Raw genomic sequence first — 14,781 nt, forward strand, 5'->3', positions numbered from 1 at the left:
AGAGTTTTTTGTTGTTGTTGTTTTTTGAGATATCAAATTCAAATTTTAAATTTGTAACACAACTTGTAGATTTATGGTAATGGCTTTGATTTGCTCGTAATTTTAGAGTAAAACTTGTTTTGAAAAATTTATAGCCTATATCATATAAAAATTGCATATATTATTAGGCCTATTGTGCATTTTTCATAAAAAATAAACCCCACTTTGAAAAACGAGTCGTTTGCTGAGGCTGGTGTCAATAAAAGCTTTTCTGCTGAACTTCACATGGAGATATTAGCATTAAAATCACTGCAATAAAAACACGATTTCCTTATAAACCTTACAGTTTGAAGTCAACTTGAGACAAAAAAATGCACTCACGATGCAAGACTTTCATCAGTGGTCACAGACAGAACACAGTCGAATTCACTGGCATCTTCAGTGTGTGTCCACTCAGATGAGACTAGGAGCTTCATTCGGTCTGTGACCTCAAACAACAGCTTCAGATTCACTACAGTCTAGAAAAAGAGAGTTTCTGTTAAAGTGACTGTTAACAGTCACCACACTTCAGTCAACACACTTCAGTTACGTTATTACATTCTGTTTCATATATATATATATATATATATATATATATATATATATATATATATATATATATATATATTCATAGTTAGTTAAGAAAGGGTTACCTATTTTAAAAGGGAACATCATATTTACGGATCCAGGGCAAACCCCAGTGCCAGTATTCATAAAGATCTAAGAATCCTCTTAATTTAGCTTAAAAAACTTTTATGTAGGAGTCTTAGTTTAAGAGTGATCCGGGACCGATCTAAGAGCTACTCTATTTTAAATTGAATTCTGGGAAATCTCCAGACATGTTTTGCCTCGTCCCACCGCGCATCCAGTGGGAAACCACAAAACAAGCTCGTCAGCTCAGGCTGGTGGAGCTGGAGCACTGCGCGTACCTGAGAGAGCTCTGCGCGCGACCGAGATCCGCGGGCATTACTGGAGAGGAGCGCTCGCGCGCGAAGAGTCCAGTCAGTCACAGCGCAGGACAGAGACAGTCACAGTACCGCAGACCGGACCAGAACCGGGGCCAGAATCAGCACCAGCATCAGGACTAGGACCAGGACCAGGACCAGGACCGAGCGGGTTTCATTGGGTCAGTAGCGGATGTTTCTTATAATATATTTCGGTTTAATCGCGTGATTCATGAGTTTTGTGCGGAGGAACGCGCCGCTGTCAAACGCTATAAACGGTTTATAATCGCTAAATTCTCGTTTTCCACATGATTGTGAGGTAAATAATGTGAGATATGTTATTTTATGAGGTAAAATCCTCTCTTGTACTGCAGATGTGACGGTTTCAGGCGATACTTCTCTCTTATTTTGTCTCGTTTGTTAATGTATTAAGTGTCAGACAGAGACAGTCTGTAATGAAATACAATTTCTGTAATACTCTATTATGTTGTGTTGTTTAGTGTTATGTTGTGTAATGTGATGATAATGTTGTAGTAGTTGGATGTGTTCAGGTGACGCGAGCAGGTGCGGCGCGGGAGCGCGCGCGGTTTGAATCAGATTATATCCGATTATTTGCGTTTAATGACAGACTCTTTTTTTTTCTTTTTCTTTTTTAGATTTAATTTGAAAGCCAAAGGTGTTATTTAAATTATGGCCCGGGTCCAGGATTAGAGCGATGGTTTTTCATAAACTTGACTTAAACGTTCCCTCGGGTCGAAGTAATTTAGTAACTTCTAATCAGAATAGAAGAAAAAGATTCATATAAAAAGCTACTCATACATTTATATGAGATAATCATATATATATATATATATATATATATATATATATATAAACTCTCACATTTGATGAGTAGATTTTTCAAATGAGTAGTTCTTTATTCTGATTAGAAAAACAAGGTTTAGGAGAAAGCAATGGATCGCCTTTTCTCTGTAAAACTGCTTTGAAACTGTTGTTTTTTCAACCGTATTTTAAAAAGCTCTATATAGAGGTGACTTGACTTGATAATGCATGTAATATATACAAACACATACTGTAGGCTATAAATGTGTGTGTGTGTGTGTGTGTGTGTGTGTATATATATATATACAGTACACACACACAGTCCTATGTATAATTTTTTTAACAAAGCCATTTCCAAATGGGGTCATGTTTTGCTAACTTTTGGGGACCCCCCCCCCCCCCCCCACACACACACACACACACACACACAGAGACACACAGACACAAACACACAGCATTCCATTACTGGGTCACATCTCCCAATTAATACAATGCTAATGAGTGTGCCGGGTCATTGTCTGTTGCGTCTGAGCTTTTCAATAGCAGCTCAACCGTCATGGTGAGAGACTCAGTCTGAGGGTGTGTGGGACAGTGTGTGTGTGGGACAGCGTTTGGGACAGTGTGTGTGTGGGACAGCGTTTGAGACAGTGTTTGGGACAGTGTGGGACTGCTGTGTTCAGTGTTGGCAGAGCCGATGTGTTTAATTATGAGCTCATTTCAGATTCCCAGCGATCCATAACCGGCAGATGGGCCGCATTGGATGAGGCCACAGACACGTGTGTGTGTGTGTGTGTGACGGACGGCAGTGTATGATGCTCATGGGAAAGAAGTGTGTCGTGGGATGTGAATGCCACCGTGGGCTGCTGAGGCATGCTGGGTATTCTGCATGAAGATAACAATAACACACACACACACACACACAGGGGCCTGTGGAGTCGTGACGTCATTCCTCTGAAGAATCATGTGTCATATTAATATAATCCTCATCTGTGAGAGTCAGGAGCGGATCTGTGCTCGTCTGCCCTACTTTCCTCACTCCACAAACACTTTCAAGTAGACGTCCTCCTCTCCTGCACGCTTTGAGTGTTACAGTCTAAAAATACTGCACAGATTTGAGATGATGATATGAAACTGAGCTGTCAGCGTAGAGCTGAGCCAAATACACACACAGATACACAGATATTATATAATAATGACGGCATTCACCAGAGCTCAGACTCTCATCTGATTCCTACAGAACACGAGATCATTTCAAGATCGTGTTTATAAATGAGTGTGTGTGTGTGTGTGTGTGTGTTCATATTCTCCAGATGATCCTGATTAATGCTTGATGATGTTCACTTCATTATTCCTGTTTTACATCATTTCGGCTTCAAAGGGTCTGGTTCTGATTTGCATGTAATTATAATATATCTTTTGGGCCTCATTAATAGGATGGTACGCTCATTAATATTTAAGAATGAGTTGTGATTGCTATGAGTGTTTTGGTCCTCCTGATTGGTCTGTTAGATGGTGATGTGTTTCCTGTTTATGTTATGAGGATAATCTACAGGTCAGTGTTGGCATTATAGTTCATTATACTTAATGAACAATCAATAAATGTTCATAGGGATGCACCGATATGAAGAACGTGTCCGATGCCGATAATTCTTTATATTTGAAAGCCGATAACCGATATATTAGCCGATTAATCTAAATCCACGTTTAAGTTTTTAGAGCCTGATTACAAAAACTAAAGTCTCAAATTTTCCTATCGGCCGATAACGTTATGGTGGCAGATATGTGCATCCCTGAGAGTGTGTGTGTGTGTGTGTGTGTGGGATCTCCGAGGAGGGGGACGCACAGGACAAAGACGGTCTGTTTAGTGTGTGTGTGTGTGTGTGTGTGTGTGTGTGTGTTGGTGGGGTCGTTGTTCTCGTCTTTATCTTCAGTAAGAGAGTGTGAGGCTCCTTAAGTTCAGCCAGAAACTCAGCTCTGGAATGTTCCATTCATGGCTTCCCATCATGCACCACTGCACTCCGCATGACCTCTGTGTGACCCCTGTGACAGATGATTTAGGAGAAGTGACCAGCGTAGAGAGGATGCCGTCCTGATGATGACGTCTGTCCATCACCTCAGAAACTCGTCCCAGTAAACATTTACAGCCTCATGTCACCAATAAATATGGAGCATCAGTATAATTTAAAGTATTTATATTTTTCCCAATTTTTTGTTTTTATTGTTTTGTCAATTTATCTATTTTTTTATTTTATCAGTCGTCTAGATGATTTAGCACACGGATGCCCTGGAGCGTCTGTTCTTCGGATACGGGCCGACTCGTCCCCAAGCGCGTGTGCTGGGGTGTGTTACAGATTTTGTATTAACAGATTTGTGTATTTTGTTTGTGTTACACACCGAGAGACGAGTGGAAATGGTTTTCTGTGGTGATGGACAGTGTGTCACAGAGACTGTACATAAAGTCATAATGTTGGTTTGTTTGAAGTGTGTGACTGAGAACATGATGATCATAATAAATCTGCAGTGAGAGAATTCAAAACAACTCGGAGACACACACTACAAATCCTGCTCAACATTTGCATAATCTCAAGAGTCCTGGCACACACACTCAAACAACACACACACTCTCTCTCTGTCACACACACACACACACACACTAACCCAACCCCTAAACCTACCCATCACACACACACACACACACACACACACTTGTCTCTCGTGTGCAGTGTAATTGCTCAGCAGCGCAGCTTCATGCAGTGTTTGGTTCTTCATGAGCGGCTCTGAGCAGGTCTCTCTCTCTCTCTCACACACACACACACACTCTCTCTTCTGAAGAGAAGCTGAAGCTCACAACGACTCGTGTTCCTCTCGTAAAGGAGTAGTTTGCTCGAGTACTGCAACATTTCTGTGGAGGCTTGTTTCTGCCACTCTTTTAAATGTCTAACAGGACTGAACATTAAACACTGACAGGCCTAATGTAAAAATGCACAGATGTGTGTGTCAGTATCTGCAGACGTGTGTGTGTGCTTTAGGCTGTTGTTGTTGTGTACAGTAATGGCATTGAGCAGTAATGCAGGTCTGATGGACAGACTGACTCTACGGGGAAATCTCAGATTACAGACGGAAGGAGAGAAACAGCAGAAAGAAAAGTGTGTGTGTGTGTGTGTGTGTGTGGGCAGGGTGCGAACAGTGAGGGGTGTTTAATCCACACACACACTCTCACAGCTCTTTCACTTCTTCACTGAGACCAATCAGCCTTTCTTCACATCCAATCAAACCGACCCGAGCTGACCTGAGGACAGTTTTCCTTTCTTTCCCAGTGTTTCTGGAGAAGCAAAACTACTAAAGAAATGCCTGAAACATGATCTAGTTTCCCTTTGAATTCAGTTTACTTTTCTGACTCCATTGTCAGATATTTGTTCTCGTTTTGAGCACAAACTCACTTCATTTGAATACATTTTTCAGTCTTAATATCTTCAGTCCAGTAAATGTGTCTTGATTTAAGAATGGTTAGATATTAGTGCTGGAGAACGAGTCCGAGTCCCGTCTGCCGTCGCCGGGTCACAATGCAGGTCTTGTTTTGTTGTTCTGTTGCTGGTTAAAATCATAATCTCCCTCCGCTAATCTTCGTCTGGGCTTGGAAATGCTTATAAGAGATTGAGGTCAAAAACCCATTAAAATCAGCACATTAGAACTGAATCAAATAAAAGGCCTCCACACATCAATCAGCAGAGAGCGAGGAGGTCACGTGACTCGTGGCGTTCGAACGGACCAATCAGGGCAGGCGTGAGGACAATAGGTATTAGTGCTGTTCTTCAGGAGCCTAATTCAGTGTGTCAGCTGTGACTCGCACTGATCCGGGATCAGCGGCACAAACACAGCTCTCAGATCAGTGCTACACACACTCACTGTGTGTGTGTTTTTAACATATTACCTTATTAATATGAATGGTTATAGTTTATGAAACAAAAAGACAAAACATAAGCAATAACCGTGTGTAATCCTCTTATCGGTGGTTTATTCCTTAGTCCCAAAGTGATTGTTTGCTGATTAATAGACTGTTATTAATGATTTGATAACAGAATAGGTTAAAACAGTCTCAGTTGTCGCAGGTTCAGTCTCTGAAGTACATCAGATAAATAATATTGTTGAATATTAAATGTCCTCATCTAAGCAAGCCATAAGCCAAGGCAACAGTGGCAAGGAACCAAAACTCCATGACGTCACTCTCTTGGGTTATTTTTTGTGGGGTGTGTGTATTTTTTGTGTTACCCAGCTCCTGGGTCAGATGTAACAACCCAGGGATTGGGTTATTTATCAGGGTTTTTTTGCAACTCTCTTCAGGAGAGAGCAGTGCATCTCCATCCAACTGGTGTGTGTTTTCGGTTGTATCTATAAGTTCGTTATTGTTCAGTATAGAGTGCCGAAGTGATGACGTCACTCTGTAGGACGACTCGGAAGCTAGCGGCGCGTGGGTTCCCTCGGTCGAAAAGCAATGCATTTTCCCCATAGACTTTTGGAAAATCGCAAAAATGAAGATCTGTGTTTAACAAAGGGTTGTGACCCTTACACGTTTTGTCTAGCAAGATAATCTTTACAAGTTAATCCAAAATGTATACATTTTGAAGCCTATATAAAGATTTTAAAAAACACAATCAGACACAATAAAGTTTAAAAAACCACAAGCAGGTTATAACTGTGTGTTCTGTGTCATAGATCAAAACGTGAACATATTTAGAGGCATTGTTCACCACAGACCTTTATTTCAGGCGATTTAGCAAAAACCCATTCAAAAACCCCATAGGCTTTAGAGCGAGGGAACCGTAGTGCTAAAATGCTAACTCACTTCCACGTGTTGGCCTACAGAGTGACATCGTAACTTCGGCACTCTGTTGTGATGAGCTTCATGGTGCTGACGCGAGGTTGTGTTTGTGTTGTCTCTGGACTGCATCATGTGTGTGTGATCCTGCGGTTTGGCAGACGATCAGAGTCGATGTTCAGCTAATGGAGCTCAAGAAGAGAGACGCTCTAAGGCCGCAGAGAGACATGTGTGTTTGACCTCGCGTTTAATCCGTGTTAACGAGAGGCTGGAGCAGGACTCGAACCGTCATCAGCGGCTCCATATGGATTTATGAGACTCGGAGTCGCGCAGGTCGTCCTGAAGCTGAAGTGACGCTCGCTCTCAGTAAACGTCCAGATCCAGATGTTCAGGAGCTCGTCATCATCAGCTTCATCTGTCTCTTAAACTCCTCACTGAGAGTCTGATCTCACACAGCTGGAGAAATGAACAATCCCTCAGACACACTGAGATTAGGACCATGATCCTCTGCTCTCTTAACTCATGTGTGTGTGTGTGTGTTGCTGTGTGTTTCATTGACTTTCAGCTCATTGCCATGTGGTTGCTAAGGTGTGTGTGTGTGGTTGCTAGCTGGTTTAGTTCTGGCACTAGATATCCTTCACAAAAACACGTTGGAGTCGTTTAATCAGCGCTTGTCCACTAACTGTGAGTTTCTCATTAATGCGGAGGGATTCCCTTCGGCTGTGTTCACACTGCTTTAATGTTTTCCCCTGGGAATCTCCACAGGAAGGCGCTTCCGGCAGAGCCAGTGTGTGTCGTGCAGCCGGTGTGTGTTGTGTTGTGTTGCGCAGCCAATGAAAAGCTTGTGGTCGCACACACACCCTCTCAGAGGAACCGGAGACGGCCGGGTTTGTTAACCAGAAACGTGAGCTCTGCTCTGTGTTTCCGACTCTTTATTTCCCCTGGTTTGGTTCAGTATCCGTGGGAGAGACACTGGGAGAGACACTGGGAGAGAAAGTGGGAGAGAAAGTGGGAAAGACACTGGGAGAGAAAGTGGGAGAGAAAGTGGGAAAGACACTGGGAGAGACACTGGGAGAGAAAGTGGGAGAGACACTGGGAGAACATGTGGGTTTATCTGCGCTGGTTAGTGGGACTGTGATTGGATTCTCCATGGTGGAATAAAATCCCATTATATGTGCAGGGCCTGCGGTCGGAGCGTCTGGATTACGATCCTGCGAGAGAGTGATAAACACAGCATCCTCCTCACACACACACACACACACACACACACACTGAGGCGTTTCAGGGATGCTGTTTCCACAGGCCTGAAATATACACTGTACTTACAGCTGACAACTCAAAACTGGTCACAACATCAGAGTTAATGTCGCTCGCTGAGACTAACCAACAATCATTCAGACACAGATATAATATAATAACAGCTGACAGATATTCAACATAAGAGTCCAACAGAAGGACGGACAAAACCAGTCAAATATACACTGAGTTCTGCTCAGATTTGACCATTTACTAAACTATAGCGAATAAACTGATAATGTTGAAATGTTGAAGGTGTCTGATATACTTTGGTTTGACTGTAAACCTGTGGATATATAGGTCACACACACACACACACACAAGAGCAGGAGTGTGTCGTATAGAACAGCAGATTTATAGGCCGAGGCGTTGAGGTCGCTGTTAGTTAGTGTTTTGTAATCAGGCCGGAGGAATCCTTTAAACACTCGTTACTGATTCTCCAGACCTCATTTGCATGAGAATCATCAGAAGAAGGAGAAGCTAAAGAGCGTTTGAAGTCCTGCAAGGTTACTCGGTTCTGGCTTGTTCTACACCTTTTGTGCTTGAGTGTTTTTACGGCCGCGTCTGACGGGTGAAAGCGTGAGCTGATTTAGCCTCGTCTCGGGGACGTTTACGGCCGCCGCTTTGTTCACGGAGAACAGAGGAAATGATGGAATGTCTCTCAGCGCTTGCCGTAGACACTCATGCTGAGCCGCGGTTGTTCCTCTGACAGTGAAATATGTGTCTCACATTGATGATGTCAGCATGTCAAGAGTCTCTTACAGTGTGTGTGTGTGTGTGTGGTTGTTGCCATGGTGATATCAAGAGTTAAAGAAGCAGTGAAATCATTGACAGATTTAAGTCGAGTCGCATATAAATATACGCAGATACACACACACATCTGATGTGATCATGTTCCTGCGAAGAACGCCATATATTTGAAATATTCTTTGATATGTATAAAAACCTGATTAAGAATGTGTAAAATATCTATTTCTATTACATTATATGAAAGTAATACGATTGCGTAACTCAAGTTAGTTGTAATGAGGTGCCCCCTGAACACACTCTGAAGTGTGTGTTGTTGTGATGTGTTGTTGAGTGTGAGCTGGAGCGATCAGATCCAGACGCTCGGCATGCTGGGATCTGTATTGTTGGGGGCCGAGGGTGTGGGGTCCGGGGGTCAGAGGTCACGGACCTCCTCCTGCTCATGTCACGGTCAAAGTCTCGCATCAATGGCACAGAGCGTTTCAGCGTGCCGTAAAGCAGACACTGAAGCCCGGCGGGACACGACGGCTGTTTATCATGAGAAAGAGCCTGACGCTGTGTGTTTCCACATCGCATCATTGTACTTCCTGTCCTCTGCTGATTGGCTGGCTTTGAGATTGGCTCCTGTTGATTGGTCGAGCTGGACCGCATTATGCGAGAAGAGGATGCAGATTCTTGGCTTTTGGCACGTGAAGCGCATTCAAAAACATTCCTGATTAGTTCTGATAGACGTCCATGTGTTACTGCAGGACAGCAGATCATTCGCTCATCCTTGCAGGACTGTGAGATAAGGAGAGCTAACCCTAACCCTGACAGTGAGATGAAGAGGGCTAACCCTAACCCTGACAGTGAGATGAAGAGGGCTAACCCTAACCCTGACAGTGAGATGAAGAGGGCTAACCCTAACCCTGACAGTGAGATGAAGAGGGCTAACCCTAACCCTGACAGTGAGATGAAGAGGGCTAACCCTAACCCTGACAGTGAGATAAAGAGGGCTAACCCTAACCCTGACAGTGTGAAAGTCAACAGCACATAACTGGCACAATACTGGTATAAACATGAATATCTACAGTATTGCTACAATATGCGTCACATGACTAAACTTACTTCATTGTTTTTAAACACCTCCAGTTTCACAGTCGACACTAGAACTCGAAATGAGCGAGATTGTTTTTAAAAAGCTTCGTTTTCATTAATAAACGCCGTCTCAGTGTGGATGAAACGCCAAAACGAGAGAAAAAGATGCGTTTTCTGACGAAATAATGTCACATGCTGGATAAACTGGAGTGATGTTTTACTGTGACGTGTGGGATTGTAAGTTCAGGTTGGTGATTTGAGTTGAATTAGAGTTGATCTGTGAGTGACCATCATCTCTACAGACTTGATTGTAATAACAGCGTCTGATGTTGATTGATTCCTGACAGCTGTCAATCACAGACAGACGGGCTGAAAGGGTTAACAAGGCGTCTTCATAATAGCGCTCGACGTTCGCAGCTCTTCACTCGATGTCTGTTTGTCCGGCTGCTTCATTTTCCTTGTTCTCTTGAGCAGGGCTTAAAGTAAACAGCTCTTCAGCTCAGTCTGATTAGTCTGATGATCTAACTAATCTGCTAATTAAACAGTGAAGGAGTCGCCGTCTCAAGTTACTAGTCCACTTCAGCTTTATGACGGGCACGGTGGCGTTTCCCATGATGCTGTGTGCTTGAGATGGGCTAGTAGTGTTTCTTATGGAGTCTCCTGCTCTGATTGGCCTGATCGCATCTGCTTCTGCAGCACTAATTAGGAAATATGATGAGCTTCTGAGCCTCAAAATATAATATTCACAGCATATGTTTGCTCTGTCCTCGCTGACTGAACAAGGAAACTAACATGCAGCACAGCGTGACAATCAAATTTTCCAATGAATCGATGGAATGAACCAGCTCAGATGACTCATTGAACCGGCTCAGATGACTCACTCGCTCGTTGAATCAGCTCAGATGACTTATTGAACCAGCTCAGATGACTCACTCGCTCATTGAATCAGCTCAGATGACTTATTGAACCAGCTCAGATGACTCATTGAACCGGCTCAGATGACTCATTGAACCGGCTCAGATGACTCACTCGCTCATTGAATCAGCTCAGATGACCTATTGAACCAGCTCAGATGACTCATTGAACCGGCTCAGATGACTCATTGAACCGGCTCAGATGACTCACTCGCTCATTGAATCAGCTCAGATGACCTATTGAACCAGCTCAGATGACTCATTGAACCGGCTCAGATGACTCACTCGCTCATTGAATCAGCTCAGATGACTTATTGAACCAGCTCAGATGACTCATTGAACCGGCTCAGATGACTCACTCGCTCATTGAATCAGCTCAGATGACTTATTGAACCAGCTCAGATGACTCATTGAACCGGCTCAGATGACTCATTGAACCGGCTCAGATGACTCACTCGCTCATTGAATCAGCTCAGATGACCTATTGAACCAGCTCAGATGACTCATTGAACCGGCTCAGATGACTCATTGAACCGGCTCAGATGACTCATTGTACCTCCTCAGATGACTCACTCACTCATTTAATCAACTCTGGTGACACACTCATTGAAACAGTTCAGATGATTACGAAATCATTTAGGCGACTCACTGAATCAGATCACATGAAACATTAAATCATTTTAAGGCCAATTCACACTGAACTGACAGACGAGAGACGGCAACACACACTTCGCCTGGTTTTGTCCGATCAGTGTGTTATCCCTGTCGGTGTGTTGCCATCTGTCTGAGCTTGAACATGCTGAATCAGAATTAGAATATCTGTGACGTGCTGGAATCTGTTGAACTGGCCTTTAGATGATTCCTTGAACCAGTGCAAATGACTCACTAAATCAATCAGAAACACACTTAATAGTTTCAGATAACTAATTGAACCAGTTCAGATGACTCACTAAATCGGCCCAGTTGAGTCACTGAATCATTATAATTGATTCAGTTTAATTGACTCACTGAATCTGCTCAGATGACTCACTCACTCACTGAACTGTCTGATTTGAGAGCTTTTACACTTGTAATATGACTAAAACATCCAGTCAGTCAGAAATGACTTGAATCCAGATGGCTGTTTAGTTAAATGGCGAACACTTGATCTCGATCTTGAGATGCCTCAGTCTGAGCTGTTTGATTCTGCTGATGGTGTGTGTTCATGTCTGACTGCATCTGCATCTGCTCTTTATTAAACTCAGTGAGCCATTTTTCATGTTGATGGTGTCAGACATATTCATGCATAATAACGCTCAGCTCTCGGTGATTGTCAATGAATATGCAGATTTCTGCATCCGTGGACTCGAGCTGACGGAGCAGATGCAGACGGCATTTTAGACGTATTTCTCTTCACATCATGGACTAGCTAGTCTTGTTCTTGATGTGTTACTAGTCATTTGTCACAGACATGGGATTGTTTTTCAGGTTAAGCATCACATGAACTGTGACCCGCTCCACATTCAGAAAGTGCTTTAGTCCGATCGAAGCTTTTACCCCTGAATCCCGTCCATCCATCCACACATCTGCTGTGAGAGAGAGAAATAAAGAAAATCAATGACGGGCAGAAAATGGGCCGATTTACAGAGACAGAATGGAAAAATGATTAACCCATTCCTGAACCGCAGACGGCCTGCACTTAAAAAATAGTGTAATATCAGTGAAATCTGATCTAAAGCAGTTCCACATCTCTGAAACATCAAATCAGAGTAACATCATGTTGTTAGTTAACTCCAGAGTCCCGATACTCTCGTCATTAAAACACACTTCACTCGTTCTCAGGAAGTCGCAGGATTCAGCTCTCGCAGTCTTCGTATCGGTACATCTGCATGAGTGTTTATGTCATGTGATATTCAGCTCCACCCTCTCATAACAACAGAACAAACCACAGACAATAAGAAAAGATGTTTGCTTGAGGAGAGTGTGTGTGAGCTTTGAGTATCAGATTCCCAGGGAATGAACGAACTGATGTCGGACAGATGTAAATAATTACTGTGCTGCTCGCATGTGTGTTGCGTTTGAATATTCATGAGCAGTGGATGGTGATCTGAGGCGCAGTCGTGTTTGATCAGAACCTGTGCCTTGATCTCAGTCTCACCTCAGCATCTGGGGTCATTAGAGCTCCTTTAATCTTCATCGCTGAATCCTGCGCAGATGTTCGTCAGCAGCGTTTTACTTTTGTTTTTGTTTTTATAACATCAATACTTGTCATGTTTAGTTTGTTTTTGTTTTGTTTTCATGGACTGTAAAGTTGTTTCTTGTGGTTTCTGTTTTCCTGTGTTTAGAAACACAGTATTTTGTGTATTAATGTTTAGGCAACTATAGCTGAAATAAAAGTTAAAGATTTGTAAAAGTTAAAGAGTTAATGTTTATTTTCCCTGAAGTAACAGAAATGCTTTTAGCTGTAGTGGTGAAGATAGGATACGGCAGTGGGCGGCACATCTCACACGCTCTCTCTCTCTCTCTCTCTCTCTCTCTCTCTCTCTCTCTCTCTCTCTCTCTCTCTCTCTCTCTTTGTGTCTCTCTCTTTTAAAGTCTCACAGCCATGGAAACAGTCTGATTCATTCATTCTTCTGTGTGTGTGTGTGTGGATGTAAAGGGGCCAGGCCGACCTTCGCCTGCCTTCCATCAGATTTGGGCTGTAAATCTTGTAAATATCCCTTCAGACGGCACAATTGTCCTGGTTCAGAATCCTGGGCCGCTGAGTTTAATCCCACAGGATTGTGTTTCATTTTATCAGAGTGTGTTTTAATATGGAGGCGTCTCGTGTTCATTATCCACCCAGAGCTCACACGTATTGTAGGATGCTCCGATAAAATCATTTCATATTGATTCAGAGTCTCCAATTCCCTGTTAAATTAACCCACATTCGAACAGACTCAGTCTCAGCCGCAATCAGGCCTGTTATCTAAAACTAACACCACCAAAACATTACGTTACTTCAAATAAAATAAACGCTTACTGAAATGAAATAAAACATTAAAGAAGCTTATATTACTTCAGCTAGTGAGTGTGTGTGTGTGTGTTAGCATGTGTCGTTGATGTTGGACGCGGTGCAGGAATCGCTAATCGGCTGCTGTCTCGCGCTGAGGGATGTTGTTTTAATGGATATTAGTCGTGTTTGTGTGTTTGTAAACCGTGTCACCCAGACGACAGTAAAAGCGGCTTCAGCGGTGGTCCGAGGCTCGGCCCCTCTGTAGGGCCCTCGAGACACACTCAAGAGCGTCCAGAATCCTGTGCATCTAGACAGCCAATCAGAGAGCAGCTCCATTCATGCTGGGACATATGGTGCCCCAAAGACACACACACACACACACACACACACACACTCTGCATCACGGTTTGTATCTGCTGTTATACACTGATCAGATATTAATCTGTCTTATTACACGGCTCTGTGCAATACTTGATTCTGATTGGTTAATCGCTCCATCCAGCTGTGTATTATTCCCAGATAACATCCGCTGAAAACACAAATAAAAGAAACGTTTTTTTCTTTTTTTTCCTCTGATTCGATCACAAACTAGCGCATTACGTACCGTTTCACTCTGGCGAACGATCCTGGCTTAAGCGTGATCATTACGACACGGCATTGACAGCGTGTGTTTCGGGACAGAACACGGCAATGTTACTCCGTCCCCAACCTGACACCAGCACCAGTCCCGGGCCGTGTTTGCGTTCACACAGAAGATGTTTGTTCTGGCAATTTCCCGGGATCGACGCGCTGTGTGTGAAAGGGGCTCATGTTGATTCAGTGTCGCAGACTGGACAGGGCGGAGTTACGTGACTGCTACGTTTAAGGGGAAAGTACGTTAACATACAGTGGGCGGATTTATTAATAGTATTTAAAAACCGAAATAACCAACATGGTAAAATCACGCCGGTTATAGGCTCTGAATTTCAGTTTCGACTATTTTTCGATGAATCATCCAGCCGTAGGAGCTGCTCAGATGATTTGATGAGAAATGTTTGAGTTGAGCTGGAGATCCGCTGAGGTCTGTCCCGTGTCTCTGGGAGTCTCCGCTCTCGCTCGCTGTCTGAAGCCATGCAGAAACACCCCGAGCGGGATCGTGTTTCAGGGCGAGCTCTTTTGTGAACGAGAGGCATT

General features: G+C 43.3%; 1 protein-coding gene across 14 annotated transcripts in view; it reads left to right on the plus strand.

Moving 5' to 3' along the window:
• Positions 1 to 973: 973 nt before the first annotated feature.
• The window catches only part of nrcamb (neuronal cell adhesion molecule b), a 46,409-nt gene continuing 32,601 nt past the window's right edge, over positions 974 to 14,781 (plus strand). For 9 of the 14 annotated variants that reach the window (XM_089127629.1, XM_039664180.2, XM_039664187.2 and 6 more), the window contains exon 1: positions 975 to 1,144. The gene's annotated coding sequence lies outside the window, so the exon portion shown is untranslated. Of the gene's footprint in view, positions 1,145 to 14,781 lie in introns of all 14 variants that reach the window. The other 5 variants (XM_039664185.2, XM_039664193.2, XM_089127628.1 and 2 more) reach the window with 2 other exon arrangements.

Source organism: Pimephales promelas, chromosome 25 (genome assembly GCF_988280905.1).
Source record: "Pimephales promelas chromosome 25, fPimPro1.hap1.1, whole genome shotgun sequence".
Classification (NCBI taxonomy): domain Eukaryota; kingdom Metazoa; phylum Chordata; class Actinopteri; order Cypriniformes; family Leuciscidae; genus Pimephales; species Pimephales promelas.